This window comes from Crocodylus siamensis, chromosome 2 (assembly GCF_052110815.1).
Source record: "Crocodylus siamensis isolate JL-2025a chromosome 2, ASM5211081v1, whole genome shotgun sequence".
NCBI lineage: Eukaryota > Metazoa > Chordata > Crocodylia > Crocodylidae > Crocodylus > Crocodylus siamensis.
In genome coordinates, this window is record NC_143396.1 from 68752578 (window position 1) to 68771884 (window position 19307).

Sequence of the window (19307 nt, forward strand, 5' to 3'; positions counted from 1 at the left end):
TACAGCAGTACCTTACAGTACCATACACAACTATATGGTAGTCTTTGAAATTGATTTTTTTTGGTGCTGACATCATGCAAAACCAAGAGGCAGAACTAAAATGAAAGGAAAAAACTAAACACTTTTTTAAAATCACTAAACTAACAAGGTTTGCCTGATTGCTGGATTTTTTTGGTTTGCTTTTTGTTGAAAGTATCATCATGATGACCCCTTCTCCAAGTACAAAACATGACAGGCTTGTGCAGTGGAAAAGTTATTTCTCAAGTGTACACAAAGCAAGCATAGAAGGAGAGTACCCATCATGTAAAACCTAAGTGCACTGCATAAAAGATTAAAGCAGAGCAGCTTTATACACAGTTGGCTTTCCAATAACCTCAACAGGGAATCTCTCTCCAAACAACTCACTTTAGCTACACACACAAAACAAAAATCCATGTTTACAGTCACCTGCTCTTTTCCACAGAGACATCACATACACACACAAAGAAGCAAATCAATACCGCTTCTCCCCTCAAATGATCAACAAATGTCCACATCAGTGGCTATTTACTGCCCGTGTGCTTTAACACACCTCCACCCTCCCAGCTCTTTATACAAAAAACTGAGTGCTGGATTTACAGAGGTGTTCCTTCTTCCGCAGTAGGCTGCAGAGCATCAAACAGGATTCTTCATGGGTCAGTGATCAAACAGGATAAGTGAAGTCATGTTGGTTTTTTGGAAGGATGTAATGATGTGGTTGTATATTATGACTACCACTACAAGCAATGAAGAATAATCTTACAAGATTGGAAGAGCTCATCTTTGAGTATGTGGTAGGTAATTGTCTTGCAGGTTTAAATCCAGACTGCTCAACATGTAGCTGGAAGGCCAAATATAGCCTGCAGAGTGCTAAAATGTGGCCTACAGCCTCCCTGTCCTTGTGACTGTAGGACAAGGACAAAGCTGATCAACCGCAGATTTTTATTGTTGAGAAATTCAATCATCAAGCAATTTCTTTTGCCTCTCAAACTATATAGGCAAGCCAACATTATGACTACGTGAGCTTATTTTTTTACCACATATATTCATAAACAAGCTAGAAGCTCCTGGAAAGTTGCTTACATTCAGTGGATTCAGGTTCAGGTGACTAAGGCCTTATCTATGAGGAAAAAATGTCTAGCATAGCTGCTATGGAATGAACTATTTTACAACAGATATACTGGAATAACCTGGGATACTATTCCAGAGTAACAATCACAAAACACTCCAGAGAAGTAAAATATAATGGAATAACAATTCTAGACTAGCTCGCCTGTCCATTTTCCATGTCGATAAGGCTTAAGGACCTCCTCAAGAGGAGCTATAAAGCACCCTCTTCACTATATGGTCTTTTCAGATATTAGAGAGTAAATAATATTCATTTAATAAATAGGTATATAAATTCACATGCAATAGCATTTCTAAACTAATGTTCATCTGAACATATATATGATCAACTACAGCTTCTCACAGTGGGTATAGTCAAAGACAGAACTGAAGACTTCTTCACACCTTCCTGAAAATGTCATGTTACAGCTTGGGAAGTATTATGGTTGTTTTGGCAACTGTGCTTTGTAGTATTCAGTGGAAATTAAAAGTTCCTTCCTCCACCCCCAAACAGATTATACTTCTCAAAGTAAAACCATACAATGCCCAGGAGAAGAGATTTTTCTTTGAATGAGAACTGTTCTTGTCAACCTTACTGGTATGCCACTTAGGGGCTTGACTGTTCCAAAACTGATAGTGGAACATGGAGCCTTGCAACTCCAACATCAGAGCTAAAACTCTATGCAAATAAAAGTGTCAGCTAACATAAAACGTTATGTTATACAACAGTCTTTGTGGAGTGAACTTGGGGAATCTCATCCCAATTTCCAGTAGACAAGCATCCTAATCACAAAATGCAACCATCAATTTTTTTGGTTGTTAGAGCAAAACTATTTAATGACCATGAATTGTGATCTATACTCTTACCAGTAAAAGTTACTCATTCACATCAGGGTGAAGGAACATTGACAAAGTGCAGTGGGGAAACTTGCACTGCTGGGGCTGTATCTGTTTTGTTGATAACTAAGTGAACTTTAATCCCCAGGATTTAAAAAAAAAATAGCTGGTCATGACCTTTCCATATCAACACTTTCTGTATTGCCAGCTAGTCACTTTCATGATAATCTTCTGTTTCTCACAGAGAAAGTGAGAAAGCCATTTTATATCACAGGAAATACATTTTAGAAATAGGTAATGACACTATTAGATGTGAACAAAATGTGTCTCTATTATGTATTTTTTTTTAAAAGACCCATAAAAGACTAAGAGAAAAAGTTGACAACCCACAAGATACCTACCAAGGATTAATAAAAAAGCATGTAAGAGACAAAAAGTCCATTTGACTTGCATTCTGATCTTAACTTAATTTGTTTAATCATGAAGGAAAAGAAAAATCAATATTAGCAGAAATTTGAGTTATAAAAACACAATCTGAATATAGGATCTTTTACATGGGCAAAAATTGATCTGTCAGTTTTTGTAGTTTTATCTGGCAGAAGCACTTGAATTATAAAATTATTCAATTCCTCTAAGAAACCTTTATTAAAAAGCATTCATTTAAATTATAATATGCTACTGCAGTGGGAATGTTAGTACATTTTCTTAATAATAAAGACAATTGGATAACTTATTTCCTGCGGTTTTCAAAATCTAGAAGACTTCACGTGTTAGGGGAAGATTCTGTGAAATACTTAAAGTCCCTAGTAGAGAACTTGCACAGAAAGAAAGAAGCTTTGCTTTGCTCTGAGTACTGCAATCATTGCACCTCCTTTTATGTATGTAACATTTAATGTTATTTGCCACCCATGGAAGCTATCACAGCCAAAAGCATTCATGGTTCAAAGTAGTTGACCCACATAATGAATATGGGCCAAAGAATAATTCAATGCCAGTAGACTAGGATTTTTAGTTATGCAGCTCTTCAAAAAGACTGTAAGGAAAAAGGAAAACCAAAAAACTTTCAGTACGACACTTTACATGCGTGGGAAGCAAAATCCTTCTAAGAACATTCAGGCATTTCAATTTTTCATGAGCTCATTTCAGACATTGCTGTTCCTGTCTGCTACCATGCAACTCTGCCAAGTTTTTTAATAGCCCTCTATGAGCAAAGGAAACTATTATATTATCTTCAGTGGATCATATTTCTATAAAATAAATAAAATTAAAAGTGCAATAGAAAATACCCAGGGGAAAGGCTAGACTAGGAACATGAGGGAAGACCCGGCAGAAGAGAGATGGGTATTTTTTTATTCCAGGATTATCAATGCTATGGAAGCAATGTTTTCCAGCATCACCCTAGTTAACTCGAGTCATAGTGTTGAGAGATTCCAGAGAAAGCAAGCCACATCATGCTCTGTCTTGCCAAAGACGTCTCATTTAGGTGAGGAAGTTAGAAAACAACAGTAAGGGAAATTGCAGAGGTAGGAAATGAGAGACTCTCAGGGATTCTCAAGAAGAAAAAAGTGTCAGAGATGCTAAATTGGAGGTCACAAATACTAGCACTTCTGGGATTATACAGCTCATACAGGGAAAAGATTTGGCACCTGTTCGCACACTCCCGTTACAATGGTAACAGGGCTCTTCTACCCGCTTCAGGGCAGAAAAGCCTGAAGTCAGCCAAGTCTGTTCCAAAACATGTTCTTATTCAGCAGGCATTCAAGAATAGGCTGGAAATGTGTACCGACCGGGTGACGGTTAGGTGATTACGCGCTGAGCATTATGAAGACTTACTCTTTGCTCAGGGGAAGTTAAGCTTCAAGTAAGGAGCTAGTTGTAGGGAGGCTGCCTGGATCAAAACCAGAATTCTCACAGAAATCCCACAATAAAAAACCAGAGGTTGGCCAGGTCTCCAGAACAGCTGTGCGATGGTCTCACAATACTGATCACGGAGCAGGAATACAGTGTACCAAATGCTTTTGTATCATCAAAGCACTCCTACTGTAGGCATAACTCCAGGAAAGAGGGTTGTGGTTAGTAGTTTAGGCAGAGAAGATCCAAGGGAGAGGATGCCATAAGAAAGAGGCAGTGAGAAAAAAGTAAGTTTCAGTTTTAGGACAGACAACTCAGCAGTCAGGTGTTTGTCCAGCTAGGATCCATGGCAATCTCCTCCTGTGAGGGGTACAGCAACTCTTGATATGATGGTAGGGAGAAGAGACAGACTTCCAGCACAGGAGGACTGGAAGTTTTGCCCAGGAAAAAAAGAAGTCTGGAGGCTGGTGCATCTAACAGGACAGAATTTCAGGTATATGGGCCGAGTCTAGCACAATTCTGGGAATAGTGTCAGCAGGTTGGGTTTTTTTTTTTTATCTGGTTACCTGCAAAGCAATTGAAGTGATTAGTTATCTCAGAAACCAAACCATGCTGAAAGCTAGGAGATCCATCAGAAAGAAAGGGAAACCAAGGGAAGGGTAACTGCAGCGCCATGACACACAGGACTGTACCTTGCCAATTATAACCATAGTAATGACCTCAGTAATCTCTTTTGCTTATATACTAATTCAGTGATAAAAAAGTTGTTTCATTTCACCTGACATTAGTTTGCTTAACGCAACCCATAGTTATATGGCTGTCTAAGTTTTCCCAGCTGCTCAAAACTATTTCACCCTAAAAACAAGCTGCATCCCTTCTACAGTAACAGGGGAAAAGGAAAAAAAAGAAACTACTAGCTCGCCACAACCTTCCAAAAAAAGCTGTCTATTCATATGCTTCTTCCAAGGTGCGTCTCTTGAGACTTGGCTTATTCCATGCTAATTGATAAAGAGCAAAGGCAGCTAAAAGAAGAGGATCCAAACTAAATCTAAGTGGATCTTTGGGTGCTTTCTGCCGGGGTTATGACTAGACTCCTAGACACCTGCAGTGGGAAATGTCTCCTTTTGGTCTTTAATAATAGCCTCTGGTGTATACATATGAAAACAGGCTCTCGTCAATCCAAGAAAAGCAAAGAAAACAAACAAGGTGTAGAAACAGTAAAAAAAACCATCATGGATTTAAATTGTAATCTTTTCATGCTATTAGAAACAACAAATTTCCAAGCTCAGTTAAAGCAGCAGAGCAATGCATGCAACCAAGTTGGAAGTCTTAATGAGCAATAAAAGAAGCAAATACACCTGCATAATTTTAAGGGAGAACAAAAAAATGCCATTACATTGGTTTAAGATATTTTACCTTACTGGTTGTTTCAGAAGCTTTCTAAAGGAAACATTTACATTTTGTGAAATACTGCACAATTCAAGCATGAGCCACAAAAGAGGATTCCCAAAGACACCTCTGAGGAAAATTTCAAAAAGAAATGTTCTGATATTTCCATCTAATACATTTGTTCAATGGATACGTGAAGCCTAAGTGTGTTACAGAGGCAATGGATAAGACCCTGTGGCCCTACAAGATCACACAGTTATAACTTCTGAAACCATATTATGTGTTATCTCAAATACGGAAGGTGAAATAATACAATATATCACCCAATGATAAAAATGTCACAAACAAAAAAAAAAAATATCACATTCTACTGGTTTTATGGATAGGGAAGTTTGTAAGTTATAAGGAGACATGATGGAACATTAGATTGTTCAGAATACTTTGCAGACACATTTACATAGAAAAAAATTCTTATCTCCTCCTGTGCTCTACTCAGTTTCCCTTAACATAAAATAATTCAGCACCTGACACTGACAGTTAGAAAGCACACTTTTTGTCTCATGAACACACACACATTTGCTTGCTCTTAGGAAGTCTATTATTAAAGATTTCTACTGAGAACAGTGGAACAACATTTTAGCGGTGTCCCTGAGCTCATCATTCACCAGTCCCTTCTTTATACCTAGTAACGTGCTCCACATACTACACATACCATGGAAACTCCAAGTACCATGCTCAACATAAGCCATTCCCTCAGTGGGTTCTTATAAATGAACACATTCTTCAAGTAGCAGCAGATTCTTTTATAGGGGTTGCATAAATAAGATGCAAAAACAGTATACACTGTTATTTTCAATAGTTACAATCTGTTGGTTGCTTGGTTTTTCCTCTACACCAGCTAACTGCCTGCTGCCTTCAGTTCTGATCCTGGTCCCTACCCTCTGCCACATCCAAATCTTACTCCTGTGCCAGTATTCCAAGTATTAGGGGTACAATGATAGATTTTTTGGGCTGATACCAATGGCCAATTATTAATGAGCCATATCAGCTGATACCGATCTGATTGTTGATATGCAGCCTGGCAGCTTGGAGAGCAGCATCTGGCTGGTATGCCTGTTGGGGGGGGGCGGGGGGGAGGCAAGAAGGTGGAGGATCAAGGCCCCTGCGGGGAGAAAGTGGGGCTGGGGTGGCTGTGGGATGGAACCGCGGGAAGTGCTACAGGGGGTGGCTCCCACCACTGCATGCACCCAGATCTTTGTATGGGGCGAGGGCATGCTGCCACTATGGGTAGTTCTGGGCTCCTCCCGGCAGGGGCTGGACCAGGGCTATGCTTGGTCAGGGCAGCAGCAGCATGAGGAGGGGCTACAGGGTGGCATGTGGCATTTATTGGTGACATTAATCGGCCATATCAGCCAAAAAAGCCAATTGCCAATAAATGTCAATTTTCCTTTTATCGGTGCCAATAAAATATGGACTGATGTATCAGTGCGCTTCTACCAAGTATTAAGGAGTCCTCTACTAGTTAGATCAGGGGTTACCAACATTTGTGCGCCCAAGGGCACATTCAAATTTAAAAGAAAAAGCAGTGGATGCCAATATGACAGCATTTTTTGTTTAAATAATGATTTTTACTGATTGTGAAAATGTGCGTGAGCACCCAAATAAACTTTGGGGGGGGGGGCGCCATGATGCCTGTGGGCACCACGTTGGGAACCGCTGGGCTAGATGCTCTTCCTGTAGTTCAGCTAAAGAAGGTAAGCTACCTCGTAACAAGCAAGTTTGATAAGGTGTCCATTGTATGCATTTTTTGGTGGCTGACAGTGAAGGTTCTAGGAAAATGGAAGGCTGGGTGCTCCCCTGGAAACAAAAGAGAACTGTGACTGACTGAGGAAGTCTGTGTTACATGCCTGAGCAAGCAGCATTCAGAGCTGCCTGAAGCTACAAGTAAATTATGTGAATTTCTTCCCTTTCCAAGAGCATCCCCAGATTAACTAGCACCAGGTTGGTGGAAAGAGAAGACTGACCCTACCAGCAAAACATCATACCCAGGAACTGGAGATTAAATTGCTATGGCATTCTTTCTGTTTTGCTCATGGCCAGTTTAAACAGACTACCAATCTCAACTGCAGAAAGGAGAAAATCAAATGTGGGAGTAAGTAAATCCATTACATTTTAAACTCACAATGCAAGGATCCAGAAGCAATAGTAGAGAGCAGCCCACAGAAAAGGGCTGAGCTGCACATTCTAGGCTTTCAGGCTGGAGGTGCAAAAGGGACTTAGAGAAGAGATCCCTTTGGGTGGATGAAAGTGGAATAGTTCTGTAAAGCAGGATCATCAAAAATACAGTCCAAGGAATCTGGGGGCAGAGCTAATGGGTGAAGCCTACTGCAGGATCTGGGGCTCCTGGACCCACAGAGGAGCCAACAAGGGCTGAGCTGACATAGCTCCCCTTGTCCTGACACACTTTGGCCCATCACTTATGCCACCAATGCCGCAAGTCCTACTGCTGTCAGATCTGAATCTGGCCTGAGAGGAGCCCTTCAAGTTCTGATCTGGCCCATGGAGCACAAGGAGTTAAATGCTCCTGCTGTATAGAAAACTATGATAAAAGAGGAAGCTGTACAACAGTGTGGAGCCTATATTATACAATGGCTTAAGCATGTACAATCTTCTGCTTTTCATTCGAGGTGTGAGGGTTTACAAAGCCCAACTCTGTCCTGGACCAACCCCTTCTGGAAAGTGTGGCTGTCCCAAATTTGTAGCATGGCATCATGGACTTGATCCTCCCAAGTTCAGAGATGAAGAGGCTTTTTAATTCCTTTAAAATAAGTTTAATTATTTTTCCTCAAAAACATAACAATCTAGTTATAAGTATCCTAAATTATATAGCACATTTTCTTCAACAGAATGTATGTGAGAGAGTTTCCTTTTCATAATACAGTAATGCCCACTACTAAAATCTACCTCAGACAAGCAAAAAGGAACATGCTCTAAAGTCCAAAGTAACAAGATGGTATCAACTATTCTTTAAATTTTGCATGCTGCATAGATAGAATTTGATGACTGTAACACAGATATCACATATTTTAAATTGTTAGGCAGAAAAATTCTGATGAAACATTTTCCATCAGAATTAGCCAATTTATCAGAAGTGAAATGTTTCATGGGCCTGGTCTGATTTTGACCAGGTTCTTTAGGAAACCAGATAGGGCTCCTGGCACCTGTGGTTCTGGGGCAGCCTGACAAACAGATGCCTCTGGGGGTGGTATTTCAGTTAGATCTTTTTGGTTTTCATTTCAAACTGAAATAAGAGAAAATTCCAAACATCAAAGGACTTTGTAAAAAGAAATCCTTTTCTTTGCCCAGCTCTCACTTCTAACTAATTAGGGAAGAGCTGTGGAAGGTATAAATGGCAAAGCAAGAGGATAAAGGTGGATAAAACATGTTCCACATCTATTTGAAAGGAAAGGCTTATGAAAAAATACTATTTGTCACTTTCTGCTCATAAAATAAATAGGCTGTGCTATTCCTGTAAGAAAAGGTACAATGAGAAAACACAAATTCTAGTTAAAATCGCCAAATGTTCTGACACTCAGTGTAAAAGATTCCATCTTTAAACAGGCTGGGGCAATGAGGGAACTATGCCAAAAATAGGGAAACTACTGCAGCTACATTATAGCTTCTTAAGACCTCTAAAAATATACTCTTTGGCTTTTCCTGTGTGGAATAATTGTCTAACCATGTTCCTTGCCCTTCCCTAAATCCTGCTCTCTTTCCAGCCTCGCAGCCTAACAGCATATCATTGCTACTACAAACTCAATTTCTTTTGCATAGCCCCCTTGCCATCAAATAATTCCAGCCTCACAACTGATTCTGATGTGCTACAAGATGAGTGGTTCTCAAGCTTGTTTAGATTCCAGGCAGCATCCCTTCATAGCTTTTTCCAAATTTAGCAGCACCCGGGTTGAAAGCCACTGCTTTAGGCATTAGCAAGCTTGGGAGCTCTAGTAAGAAAAGAGCTGGCAGCATTTTAAGCACTGCGTCAATTAGATCTACTTGAAAAAAATTTGAATCAGGATTTCTAAAACTGTTCTAAATGCTGTGAGATATCTGAATCTCCAAATGGGAATTTAAGCCTAACTTTGTTGTTTGATGAATCTGTCAATAGCAACTAATTCATAATTTTACTTCAAATTCAAAATATATTCAGTGCTGGCAAGCATGGTAGTACTCTTACCCACAACTGTACTTGAAATCATTTTATTTAAGAATGCCCTTGGACAAGTAGAATAAATGCAGTTTGTCCTTGCCTATGCTAGTATTTAGCCAAACCCATCTGCCACAAAGGTCATCTAGCACTACCTAGAATTCAGAACATAACCTCGGGCACAACCCTATTCTAGGAGTTACACAACTTGTTGCTAAAAAATTAAGTGGGCATGCTAATAATAATGACAGTGGGAATGGTAATAATAATAATACTATCCTACCGTCTCCCTGTTCCACACACACACACACACACACACACACACACACACACACACACACACCGCTCAGGGTAACTCACCTAAACACTAAGGCAGGGGTTGGCAACCCCCGTCACGTGTGCCGAACATGGCATGTGAGGCCATTTGCTCGGCACCACCGTTGCCAGCCTCCCAGCCACGGCCCCAACAGGTGCCTTCCCAGAGCCTGGGGCCAGGAGACAGCTGGAGCTGGGGCAGGGAGGCAGCAGCTGTTTGCAGCCTCTGGCTGCAGCCTTCCCAGGTTCTGGGTAGCTGCTGATAGCCACGGAGCCTGGGCTGCCCAGAGCCTAGGCGAGCTGCAGCCAGGACATTGCAAACAGGTGCTGCCACCCAGCCCCAGCCGTGGACCGAGCCCCAGCTGCCTCCCAGCCTCAGCCCTGGCCCTGAGCTCTGGGAAGGCAGCAGGTGCTGTCGATGCGCCCCGCTGCCTCTGCAGAGCAGTGTACGGAACCCAGCGCGACGGCACAGCAAGGAGGCACATGAAAGCTGCCTGCTGATCCAAGCTCCCCTGGCCATACTTCCCCTGCAGGTGGGGGCAGCAGCGAGGGGCACAACCCTGTGCTGCCACCATGCACACAGGGGAAGTGTGACCAGGGCAGTGCAGGACTTGCAGCGGCAGGCAGCTTCCTTGTGCGACCTCCCTGTGCGGCCCCATGGTCCTGGCAACTGGGGGGCCCCTCCGGCAGGGCTGGGGGGCAAGGACTTTGGGTGGTAGGCAAGGAGCATGAGCAGGACTGGGGTAGTAGGAGCACAAGCAGGGCTAGGGGGCTGTTGTGGGGGGATCCGCACAGAACAAAATACACAAGATCAAAAGTAGTATCAGAAGTTTTAGTAATTTTCTGGCACGCTGTCACTCTGGCACCCTCCACGGTAGTCATAGTGGTTTTCTTGGCACTCCGGGCACAAAACGTTGCCTACCGCTTAAAAATGACTGATCGGGGAAAAATTTGAACCCTCAAGAAATGAAGATGTCTCAAAATGAAGCGTCTTCTGTAACCTGTATCTCCCTGCCAGCCTCTGAGCTGTTTTCAGAATGGGAGGGGGGAAAGGGAGCAGAGGGAATTTGGTCTGGGGTTTGTTCAGCCCTTGCTGGAGGGTGGGCTTCAATTCACCCAACCCACCTTCCAGCACCACTAGAACAAGCTCCCTCTGCTCATTCCCCCCTGGGCTGGGGCTGCCACGCTGAGCCAGGCAGCCTGGTCATGGCTCTTCCTACCTCCCCAAGCAGCGTCTCCCAGTCATATCGCCCCCCGTGAGCATGGGCACTGGCCGAAGTGTCACCAGACCAGCCACACAGCTCTTTCCTGCCATCTTCTCCCACTGGAAGGGACAGGTGCCTTCCTGCTGCCCCTCCACCCTCCTGCAACTCATGACCCTTTGAAACATTCTTGCGACCACTTTTGGGTTGTGAACCATGAGTTAAGAAACACTAGTCTGGTGGATCACTGTCACTCAGAACACTTTTACAAAGTGTTCTCAGTTACAGCAGGGACTTCCTATGCCTGAAGAAGAGTGACTGCGCCCAACTTCTGTCTGTACCCTAAAGATTTAGGCTTCACATGAGACGTAGATGGCATCTGCCTATTGCAGTGGTTTTCCATGAAATGTCTTCCCAGGATGCCACACCATTGCCTGGTGGACTCCTACTAGCATTAGGTTTATCACATATGAAGACTATGAACAGTTCAGTTTATCACATAACCTAATGCAGGCAGAAGTGCTCTCTCCTACTGCAGCTACTTCCTGGTCTGGCCCTGCATGTGCTCCCTGGGAACAGGTGAGAGAGGTTACAGGGGTGGGCGGATAAGAACAGGATGGGATTCAACACCGACAAGTGCAAAGTGATGCACCTGGGGTGGAACAACCAGCACCATACCTACAGGTTGGGGAACTCCCTTCTTGTCAGTACAGAGGCAGAAAAAGATTTCTGAGTCATCATTGATGCCAAGATAAACATGGGCTGGCCATGTGGGGATGCAGTCAGGAAGGCCAACTGCACCCTGTCATGCATCCACAGATGCATCTCGAGCAGGTCCAAGGAGGTGATCCCCCCACTATATGAAGCACTGGTCAGGCCGCAGCTGGAGTACTGCATCCAGTTCTGGGTGCCGCACTTCAAGGAGGGATGTGGATAACTTGGAGAGGGTCCAGAGGAGGGCCACCCACATGATCAGGGGGCAGCAGGGCAGGGCCCACGAGGAGAAGCCACGGGACCTGAACCTGTTCAGCCTCCAGAAGAGAAGGCTGAGGAGGGATCTAGTGGCCTGTTACAAACTAGTCAGGGGGGATCAGCAGGCACTGGGAAAGTCCCTGTTCCCCCAAGCACTGCCAGGAGTGACTAGAAATAACAGTCACAAGCTGGAAGAGGGTAGATTTAGGCTAGATATCAGGAGGTGCTACTTCATGGTCAGGGTGGCTAGGATCTGGAACCGACTTCCAAGAGAAGTGGTGCTTGCTCCTACCCTGGGGGTATTTAAGAAGAGGCTAGACATACACCTTGCTGGGGTCATTTGACCCCAGTACTCTTTCCTGCCATGGCAGGGGGTCAGACTCGATCTGCTCAGGTCCCTTCTGACCCTATGAAACTATGAATTTCAGTTGGTGGCAACAGTGGCAGTAGCTCCACTGCAAGATCCTTGAAAAGGTCTCATGAAACCCCTGTCGAGAACCACTTTATCAGACAGATGGCATGAAAAAAGTCAAGTTCCTACCTGTTGTTTCCTGGCCCTAGGGAGTGGTCAATTTGAAAACAGGTCATTTAGGAAACAGACTGGAGAACAAGATGATGATTCAGGCTGCATCCCACTCCAAATTCCCTTTCCAACATGCTACTCTTTCCCTCCACGAGAAAGGACATAGGCACCCTTAGGAAATCAGTGTAAATCAAGCTTCTGGAGATTAACAGTATTTTCAAAACATCCATCTAGGCCAAGTTTCAGGTTTCTGTGGATTCAAATCAGAACCTTACTGTTTTATTCTGTTTCTCGCATGTGTGTGTGTGGGCGTATGTATTGTAATCAGCGCTGATCTTAATACAAGTCAGAGATGTAGATGCAATCATGTTAATCTACCATAATTAACATCTCTGATAGTCATACTGAGAATTGTCTGAGAAGCCAACATCAGCAAATTCAGATTTAATGAAATTACACAAAAATAGCATTTGTCATTCAGTACCGTACTAAGCAACCTTTACTTCTAGCAATTTTTGTGGTCACTCTTCTTTCGTCTCAACACATGAAAAATCAAAACCACAAGCCAAACTTTAACCATTTGATCAGGGGAAAAATTTCTGCTACTAATTCATTCTGCTGTATGATAGCTTTCAGAAACCATTCTAATATAAAAATCTGTAATAAATTGGCAATGTTAAAAACAACTGGAATATGAAATTTATAAAACAGGAAGTTACTAATTCACTGAAATTCTGGAAAGGTTATTTTTTTAACCAAATTATTCCAAACATTGCAAAAGCATGCAAAATAAGATGTGCCTATTGCATCAAACAAATCTGAATGCACTACTAGGCAAATACAAAATTTAATACAAAACAAATGTTAAAAGTAAAATAATTGGAACCACAAATACCTGCTATCATTATCTGTCATCTTAAAGCAATGGGCTATATCAATTAGTGAAGCGTGCACAAGAACACTGTACATTTGTAGACTACTCTTCTCACACAGCCTAAAATAAAAATTGGTCAGGAAGTTGTGGTCAAATAAAAAGAGTGATTTAGAATGTGAGTTTAACTATAAACTATAAACAATAGAGTTAAAAGGAATAAAAAAGGAATAAAGTCCTTTTAAAAATTACCTAGGAGGTAATTTTAGGATTTTATTACGAGAATGGAGAAATGAAGATCTGAAAGGGGAAAAAAAACTAGGTATTTGGACATGGCATTTATTTAACCCCTAACGTCCAAAGATCTCAGAAAACTTATCATATACTAGTGAAATATGGCTTTCTCTCTTTCCTCAATTCATGACTTTTTTTCTTGCAAATGGATAAACTGAGGTGCAATATGGGGCAACTGGGTCAAGGTTCTATAACAGGTAGGCAACGTTTTTTAGCCAGAGCACCAAAAAACCACTATGACTTGGAAGGTGCCGGAGTGACAGCATGCCAGAAAATTACTAAAACTTCTGACACTACCTTTGATCCTGTGTACTTGTTTTGTGTGGGTTCCCCCAAGACAGACTCCTAGGTCTGCTTGTGCCCCCTGCCCCCCGTCCAAAGCCCCTACCCCCCAGCTTTACTCTTGTCCCTTGCCCCCCAGCCCTGCTTGTGGCGAAGTGTGACCAAGGCAGTGCAGGGCTTGTAGCAGCAGGCACCTTCCCTGTGCAGCCAGGCCCCTCTTTGCGCTGTCACTCCGGGTTGCGCATGCTATGCTCCAAAGGGCCCACAGGAGGGCAGCACAGCCTGGAACGCAGCATTTGCAACCCGAAGGAGCAGCACACAGAGGGGTCGCATGAGGAAGCTGCCTGATGCTGCAAGCCCCGCAATACCCTGGGGTCACACTTCCCCTGTGTGCACAGTGGCAGCAGCGCAGGGTTATACCCCTCGCTGCTGCTCCCACCTGCAGGGGAAGTGTGGCCTGGGCAGCTGGGAGCGCAGAGCGTCAGGCAGCTGTCGTGCGCCTCCCCGCTGTGGCCTGCCGCTCTGAGTTCCTCACACTGCTCTGCAGAGGCAGAAGGGAGGCTGTAAACAGCTGCTGCCTCCTCGCCCCAGCCCTGGCTGTCTCCCAGCCCCAGGCTCCAGGAAGGCAGCAGGTGCCAGCACTGCACCTGTTGGGGCCGGGTGGCTAGCAGTGGCATGCCGAGCAAAATGGCCTTGCGTGCCATGTTCATCACATGTGCCAGGGGTTGCCGATCCCTGTTCTATAACAAGGTAAAGAGAGATAAAGGGAAAGAGACACAAATTTACAATCTTCTACTTTCACCAACAGTAAAAAAACCAACCCTTCTCCTAGGAAAACTCCATCCCCAACAAATGAGATGTTAATTGTAATGATAAACAGTATGAAATGGTGGGCTTTAAAAAGACACTATCAAATTAAAAATATTATTCCTTCCTGACAAATACTATATTTACTATTTAGAAGCAACTTCTAATATTATAAATGAAAATTAACCAAAAAGATTAGGTATTTTAAAGGACTTTGTGCCTTTGACGTGATTTTTCACATAGGCAATTTCACAGCTTCCCCTAAATAGAACTATGGGGTTTATTCCCAACCAAAATATAAACAGAAAACAGGAATCAAAATAATTTGTGGTTTAATTTAAGAGCTTTTTATATTATTTTATTTAAGTCAAGGCATAGTGGTTAAGGTCTATATCACACTACTTAATTAGTTGATTTAAAAATATTCCAATAGCATGGCTCTTCATACAATAATACTGATGTTATTCATCATGGCTCCTCATACACTTATGATTATTAAATTTTAACCTCTGCACTAAGTAATTATGATACTAAATAAATAAAACCTTACACTGACTTTATTTACACTTTAGTTTAAATTTCAGGCTTTGTTTTACATCTCACCAGATCAAAGTGCCCTGCATTAGCATTTTGGTATGTAAAGCTGGATTGATACTGTATTCCCAAATCACTGTGGGTTTTTGAAACACTTTTTTCACCAATCTGTATAACAAATGCAAGCACTGTTCAAGGAACAATCGGTTGAGAAATTAGGTGTTCAGGTACTACAGTGATCAGGGCGACATTAGTACCTAGACAGAACAGAAGCCATCATTACAAATGGGCAGAACCTCAAACATTCTTCTTTCCTATCCTCCAAATATTGATTTTATTTAATTCAAAAAGTGTGCAGTGCGTCATCTCTGGCAGAATATACAATACAACATTTATATGCGCTTAATAAAACATTCCATCAACCTAAGCCTACCAGGGCATGAGCTCTCTCTTTCTAATACGAATATACACAAACCAAATATATTCTCCCCAGCCCCAAGTCTACCATTTCAACAACCATTTCAATTAAACAAAACACCCTTGACCAAATTCACAGACAGCAATTTTTCAGTATGTCAGAGCATACATTGGATTCAATTACTACTTGTCAATGTCAGGCAGGAACTAGTACTTAGTAAGTGGATAAATGAAGGCAGGACAGACAACAGTCTTAACCAGGGCTGTCCAGCTGGTGGCTCACAGGCTGCATATGCCCCATGAGGATTTAAAATGCAGCCCTCATACTCCTACCCAGTGAGTGCATCTACACATTTGCTTTACTGAGGAGTAAATTAATTACCTCCACAGCAAAGCATCACAACCTACACATGCACGGGTATTAAGATGCAGTTGGTTAATTAACTCCACTGCAAGACAGTATTGTGGGAGACAGTACTATTTTACAGCAGACTACTTAACATGCAATCAAACAAAGATGTAGATGGACAGGGGCCAGCTGGGGCACAAGGGTGCCAAAGTGCAGGGATACCTGCTAGCTAGCCCCACACTGTAGCACCCTCATGCCCCAGCCAACCCTGACACCACCATTTGGAGCCTGGGGCTGCCCCCCTGGGCCCTGTGCCAGCCTGGGGCTGCTCCACCCCAGCTCAATGTGCTGCACCCATGTAAATCCTGCATCCAGGAGAAGCTGACTCTGGTGCAAACTATGCCAGAGTTTATTACACCGCATTAGCTGCATGTGTAGATGCACCCAGTTGCTGCCACCCCTTCTGCTCTAGCTACAATAGTAGTGGGAGCTCCAAAATACCCCCTCCCTCTGGCTTCTGCTTCCTGCTCCTGCTCTAGTGTGGAGGGTGTTGCATTGCAGCACAGTGCAGCCTGCAGTGTCAGGGGAGCCTTTAGCCCAGGGTGCATGAATGGCACAGTGTAGCAAGGGAGCTCATGGCATAGTGAGCCAGGGCATGCAGTGCAGCAGACAGCCATGGGATGCAGCAGCAGGGAGGGCAAAAGGTGCTGTGATGGGGGCACCTAGGTGTGCAGTGCAACAGGAGGGTCCTGGATGCACAGTGCTGCAGTGAAGCACAGGGAGTAGCAGTGGTAGGGGATGTGCAGCCCCCAGGACCCATGCCCTTGCTGTTGTGGTTCCTGCCAGTGTGGCCTGAGCAGTTTATGGCCCCTGGCCTCTTAGAAGCTGGAGAGCCCTACTTTAAACCAAAAGTTCCCAAACTTTTTGGAGCAACAGGATACCTGTCAACATTCAAAATATCCGGCAGACGTCAGCACAGCCTAATCAGCTTTAATTGAAAAAACAAAACAAAACAGAGGTAAGAGACAGTGTGATCCTTTTACCATGGGTTCAAGGGCCACAACTTGGGAATCACTCACCTATTTATCCATCCTTGCAGAATTTAAATTACAGTAACAGAAAGCTTAGTAGGATTTTCAAAAGTTGCTTAGCACCAGTCCAACACTGCTTCCTTGAAATCAGTTGGGGGTTGGGAGGGTTACAACTGGCTTAACTGGAAATAGAGTTAGGCCCACACAAGCTCTTATAACAATCCCACACAACGTTTTCATTTGCAGTTCTGGACAAAAGCTTTGTACCATGAGCCAATACAGTACTATCTTCTGGGTTATCAGACTAACCACTCAGATGTCTAAGTTGCTAATGTTGTTACTGCTTAAAACTTAGGACTGGTAAGAGCATTGTGGGGAACTGTGGAACTGGCAAGAATAATATCAATATAATATGGTTTGGGACACCTGCTAACAGGAACAGATGGTATGAAAAGAAAAAAGAGTAAATGGGGAATGGAGTAATGATACTTCCCCTCTTCCCCACAGTCAATACAGCATGAAGCTATGGGATGGAAGAGGAGTCAAAGAGATGAATTATGCCTTCTCTCTCTCTCATTTATCAGACATACTTTCCTGTCAGAAGCAGATACTGATAATGGAACAACTCCACAAGACCTGTGGGATCAGTGACTTCCACTTTCCCTGTGGGTGGGAAAGGATACCTTATCAAGGTATTGCCCCACATTATTGCCACTGATGAGTTCCAGTTCCACAATCTGTATCACACCTAATAGTCAGAGACCAAAGGTTCTTATTCTCCCTTCACATCCATAAAATGTATTTTTTAATATGGCCCTCCTTATAATCAAAATTGTGGACAGAACCCAAAGACCACGACTACTGAAGGAATAGGGAAAAAGTTCAACTGCTTTTTCCAAAGATACAGATCTAAGAATTCCTTTCCAGACAGTACAACGTTACCCTACCTGCACTGCTGTGATATGAATAAAGTAGCAAGCAGGAGCAAAAATTGCTGTTTTTTTAAAAAAGTAGTGATAATCTTTGCAATGAACTACCTTTGTTCTTCTGTATTTCCACAGCATCTGAAGCAACACATGCATTCCAGTCAGGTGAATTAAAGCTACAATCTCAACATTTGGCATGTTAGACAAATGACCTGCCTTTGACCCTCATCACAGGCAGTTTACTTCCCAGAGACTCAAACAAAGAGTGCTGTCTTCAAAACACCACCTTATACAACTCAACACAGCTACTGCTCTCCAAAATAAGAAGATAAGTTTCACTGAAATTGCTACAAGGGAACCTGGATTAATATAACAAGAGCCATACATGTCAGATCTCTCACTCCCAAACAATGGTAGAGAAAAAACAGTTTAACTAAACAAAAGCTGAACAAATTATCTGCATTCCATTACCATCCATCAAAATCATTTACAAAAGAAGAACTGAAGCTAGCTAAAAATACTTTTATTTTGTTGTAGTCACAAAATTATACGTGCATACAGCTGAGGCACAAAACATTCTATAATGTGTATATAATTGACGGAAGCATTCACTTTACAAACCGCCAAAGAAATACTAACAGTGAGAATTTTAAAACAAAGCTGAGCAAAAATGAAATTCGTACATGTATAACATAGTGCTAGCAACCAATAACAACAGCTCCTGTCTATGCATGGAAACAGACTATGAAGATAAACTTTAAAACAACAAAAAAGTTAAGAGCTTTCAGGTTTTTTGAAAATCAGGCACCCAGAAAACTAAAGAACTCAAAATTACTAATACATTTTTCAAATCTAAGTTTCTGACACTATTTCTGATCAAACAGATTTGTAGTAGTAAGCATTCACTCTAAAAATATGTCTAGCAGGAATTCAGTGGCAAGGTTCTTGAAAAAACTTTGTTAAACAATTCCAGAGTCTGATTATTTTTTTAAATTTTAGTGACGCATAGAATCAAGGTAGAGACAAATGAGGAAAAAACTGCCCCCACAAACCTCAGAATTTAGTTTTAGAAGGAAGCTGCCTCTTTACCTTTTAGGTTCAGTCAAGTATTTCCCTACTGTAATAGCAATTCAGAAAAATTTAAACCATAATAATGACATGTTAGAAATCACTGCTCTCTTTTACTCAGCTACACATAAATCTATTCATATGACACAACACATACATACTGGGTCTTAAAAATGCAGATGGAGGCATCATTCAGTATTTAACAACTAGAATTGGAAAAAACGCATTAGATAGAAATGAGTTTTTGGTTGTACCCGTGTTTGGTCTAATAACATGGGCAGGCAAGGTTCTTTGAGTAGATGTGGTA

The 19307-nt window shown here is 42.5% G+C and overlaps 1 protein-coding gene across 1 annotated transcript in view; it reads right to left on the minus strand.

Annotated features, from left to right (window-relative positions):
* The window catches only part of WWC2 (WW and C2 domain containing 2), a 159113-nt gene that overhangs the window by 80568 nt on the left and 59238 nt on the right, over window positions 1–19307 (minus strand). The window lies entirely within an intron of this gene.